We start from the raw sequence: 4,652 nt of genomic DNA, 5'->3' as shown, positions 1-4,652 counted from the left end.
GACACGTGTCTGGTGGGGGTGTGACACCACTGAGACATAAGATTACTTAGCATAGAGAAATTAGGTGTATCATAAAAGTCATTGATGGTAGCACTAAGAAATGGCTTAAGACCAGTAACCCTTATGCTGGCCACACACTATACAAAAAATCGTCCAAACCCATTTTCAAAAAACGAACATTCGGCCATGAAGCGCAAACGCTATTGTCATCATGTAATGTCAGATAATTTGTTCAGTGGACATAAATTAGTGCATTTTTTGTTCATTTTTTTAAATATACCTGGTGCAGATAGTTCGGACGGGAAACACATTAACCTTTCAATTTATCGCTTGTTCGGCTGAAAATTTCTAAACTTGTCATTTGTTTTATTGGATCGAAAACGTCCCAATGATTATCAATTTTGTGCCCATTAACTGGCCGAAAAATTTACAAACTGTCGAAAGATTTTTCGTATAGTGTATGGCATTAGTGACCTACAATTTACTTGAGTGCATTTTTACAGAAATGTTGTATTTCGTAAGCAGTTGTGTTAATATTGTGTGCAATAGAAAAAAAATGCAAATACCACTGTTGTATTCTCTAGGGTGTCTGTTTTAAGAAAATATATAATGTTTGGGAGTTTTATGTAAACTTTGGGCCTAAAATAATTTTTTAAATGTGTTCAACAAACACAAAAAAAATGACTCTGGTAACTAAACGGTTAAATTAATTTTGTAAATAGTTGTTTTACAAAAGTCTGGTGTGGTACTGTTAAAGTCTGAGGCCGCGTACACACGGTCATTCCAAAACCGATGAGAATGGTCTGACGGGCCATTTAAATCAGTTCACCGCTGAAGTGGCCTGATGGTTTGATGTGCGTACACACCATCGTTCCAAAAAGCGATCGGGTCAGAACGCGGTGACGTCAAACACACGACGTGCTGAATAAAACTAAGTTCAATGCTTCCAAGCATGCATCTACTTGATTCTGAGCATGCGCAAGTTTTGAACCGATGCTTTCTGTACTAACCATCGGTTTGGACCGATCAGGCAGCGGGCCATTGGTTCGATTTTAAAGCATGTTTTAAAAGTTTGGACTGAAGGATAACAGACCGATGGGCTATACACACGGTCGGTTTGGACCGATGAAACTGAACCTTGGTCCATTCTCATCGGTTTTGTCCGACCGTGTGTACGCGGCCTGAGGGGTTGACTTACTAAAACTGGAGAGTGCAAAATCTGGCGCAGCACTGCATAGAAACCAATCAGCCTCCCGTATTATTTTTTGTCAAAGCTTAACTGAAAAGGCTGAAGTTAGAAGCTGATTGGCTACCATGTTAGTATAATACAGTGCCAACAATTTACGCAGCATTTTACAATATAAAAGGGAGACAGTACAGTTACAATTCGATAAAATACAAGAGGGTTAAGAAAGCCCTGCTCATAAGAGCTTATAATCTAAGAGGGTGGGGTACAAAACTGTTTAACTGTGGGGTATGAGGTGATGGAAGTGATAAAAGATTAGCTGGATGCGTATTAGGCTTCCCTGAACAAGTACGTTTTCAGGGATCGCCTAAAGGCAGACAGAGTAGGAGACAGCTGGACAGATTGAGGTAGAAAGTTCCAAAGGTTGGGAGAGGCTCTTGAGAAATCCTGGAGATGAGTGTAGGAGGAGGAGGCAAGTGAGCTTGAGAGCAGAAGGTCTTGAGAGGAGGGGAGAGGACAGTTTGGGTGCTATTTGGAGAAAAGATTGGTGATGTAGCTGGGGGCAAAGTTGTAAATGGCTTTGTATGTTGTAGTTAGCATTTTTAATTTGCTAGGCAATCAGAAGCCAGTGTAAAGTAAGGTAAGGTAAATTAGTCTGGCAGTAGCATTCATGATAGACTGAAGAAGTGATAACCTATGGAGAGCTAAGTCTATAATAAGAAAGTTGCGAGAGATAACAAGGAAGTAAAAATATGGAGCGCCTCACAAATTTGCGTGTCATCCTTTGCGAAGGTGCCGAGCTATCCTTCTCTGTATCGTTCCAATTTTAGTATACGTCCTGCCAAAACAAGCACCAGATTTTGCACTCTCCAGTTTTAGTAAATCAACTGCTGTGTGTTCCTTTTGCAAACAAATTCATTGTACTAGTTCTGAACAGTCTGACACCAGGTTCATCAGACAAGTATCAAGCCTCTCTGACACTTGCTTGATCTTGAGTATTTTAACCGTGTTTTTCTCGAATTAAACTTTTATCATTAACTACTTTGGAAGTGACACAAAGGATTATGTTTATAATGGTATTAACAACACAGGACAATTTTTCCTTAGGTTATAAGAAAAAGAATGTACATTTACAATTACAGTATCTAAAATAAATTCTTATGCAGCACACATAAGATATACTTTACCTAGAGGGATGTCAGAATACCACTGTTTTTCAGCTTTATTAAGAACGGCAAGGATTAGTGATCCAATCAAGAAATTAAAGATGACATTTCACAAACTGATAGTCATCCTTTCTTTTATTTGTTTTACCATTGTTTAACAATCTAGATCAAACGTAGCTAGGAGTCAGACATTATGACTTTTTTATTGAGCCTTCAGCAGTGTTTGATTTAATTAGAAGGAATGAGGGGAAGGCTATTGTTTATTAGTACTTTGTAAGCTTTATTTTTCTGTTACTATCTCTAATAAAAAAAGTTTCTTGTTCTTCTTACAGAATTGAAAAGTCAATTTCCACCCAATTACCATCTTGGGACTGAATTTATGGTACAAATATTTATATAAAATTCAGTTATGAATATCAACATTCTTGGTTCATGTACTGTTAACATTCATGTATTGTTTCATACTTTTGTGATCAGTGTATTCTCTTTTCACTGTTGTAGTATTCAGGGAGCCATCAGAGCTTCTCAACCTTTTTGTGTATTGACACAAAAATTTGTCGGATTGAGGGGTGGTAGATGTTGCTTTCATTCTGTCACACAATTAAAAAAGAAAATAACATACGGTATGTAATATGTAATTTTTCCGGGGGAACAATAGAAGCACATAACAACTAAACTAATAACATTTAAACACAGCTATTTCATATTACACAGACACATACAAACATATTTGCATGTTTGTTATTATGTCAGGTTTGTGGATATTTTAAGCCCATATTTTCACCTATACATGAACTCAATAGGGGAAGGATTGAAAATACGGGGTGAAGCCCTAGGTGCATATATATCTCTTTTGGCAAAAGATGGAAAAGACCCCACAATGTGCTCTAGTTTCAGGCCAATATCCTTAATTAATGAGGATATGAAAATATACGCAAGGATACTGGCCGAGAGATTAAAGCTCTCTATGCCAGAACTTATAGAGGAAGATCAAGCAGGCTTTGTACCGGGCAGAGAGACACGAGATAATATTCTAAAAACAGTTCTCTTAATACATGAAGCGAAGAAAAGCAGAAGACCAGCCTTGTTTCTATCAATAGACACCGAGAAGGCCTTTGATAGACTAGACTGGGATTTTATGCTACAGACTTTATATAAGTATGGCCTAAGTCCCCACATGATTAAATGGATAGAGGCTCTATATTCCACTCCAACGGCACAAATCCAAGTCAATGGGACCCTTTCAGAAAGTTTTAGACTCTTTAATGGGACACGTCAGGGCTGTCCATTGTCCCCTTTGCTCTTTGTGCTATCTCTGGAACCCTTCCTGACCTCGATAAGAACTAATCAAGAAATCCAAGGTATAGAGGTTGGGAGACAAGAATATAAAATATCTGCTTTCGCAGATGACATTATAGTATACTTAACAAATCCTATGCAAACTCTCCCAAAAACTTTGGAGGAACTGGAAAAATATGGTCTAGTATCAAACTTAAAAGTGAATATGGAAAAGACAGAAATATTGAATATTTCGGTCCCAACAAATCATAGTGGGGACCTCCAGAGACTGTACCCATTTAAGTGGAAAACAAAGGGGTTGAAGTACCTGGGGGTGCTACTATCAAAATCAAATATAGACTTATATCAAGACAACTATATACTCCTGCTGAATTAAAATAAAAGTGAACTTAAAGGATACCCTGCCCATAGACTATCATGGTTCGGATGAATAAGTGTAGTTAAAGCGGAGTTCCGGCCACAATTTTAAAAATAAAAACGTTTTAAATATGAAAACCCCTGTAATACACAAGCTTAATGTATTCTACTACAGTTAGTCTGTAAACTAAGGTCCGTTTTGTTAGGTTGTTACAGCATTTAGACACTTTATAAAACAGAAATTGACTGGGGCCATCTTAAGTGTGGGCATCATGAAGCCAGACTGTATGACTTCCTGGATTTCAGCCTCGCACATGCTCAGTGCTGTACAAGCAGTGTAATGGTTTCAGATCAGGTTTCAATAGCAACGGGAGTGTCAGAGGAAGTTACCGCCCCTTATCTATGCAAACCTCTCCTCCCCTCCTCTTTCCAGGAACCAGTAAATATAATAAACAATTTGTTCCTGTGCAGATATATCTACATAACAAGATGATATATATCTCTTGTTATATATGTGGTGTGTATACATATACCAGACATGTGCACTGTCAATAAATTCATTTTGTTTAGTTCCGTTTCGCATTAGCCGTTATTTCATATTTTGTGCCCGAAACTCAATTCGGATTCGTACGCTCATAATGGGC

General features: G+C 37.9%; 1 non-coding gene across 1 annotated transcript; it reads right to left on the bottom strand.

Moving 5' to 3' along the window:
* Window positions 1-1,932: 1,932 nt before the first annotated feature.
* Window positions 1,933-2,040, bottom strand: LOC120925370. Its single transcript, XR_005746651.1, has one exon. It is a non-coding gene; the product is annotated as a U6 spliceosomal RNA (small nuclear RNA).
* Between the last annotated feature and the right edge of the window lie 2,612 nt (window positions 2,041-4,652).

This window comes from Rana temporaria, chromosome 1, assembly GCF_905171775.1.
Source record: "Rana temporaria chromosome 1, aRanTem1.1, whole genome shotgun sequence".
In the NCBI taxonomy this organism is placed as follows: Eukaryota; Metazoa; Chordata; class Amphibia; order Anura; family Ranidae; genus Rana; species Rana temporaria.
The sequence above is the reverse complement of the archived record's forward strand: the minus strand, read 5'-3'. Positions and strand labels throughout refer to the sequence as shown.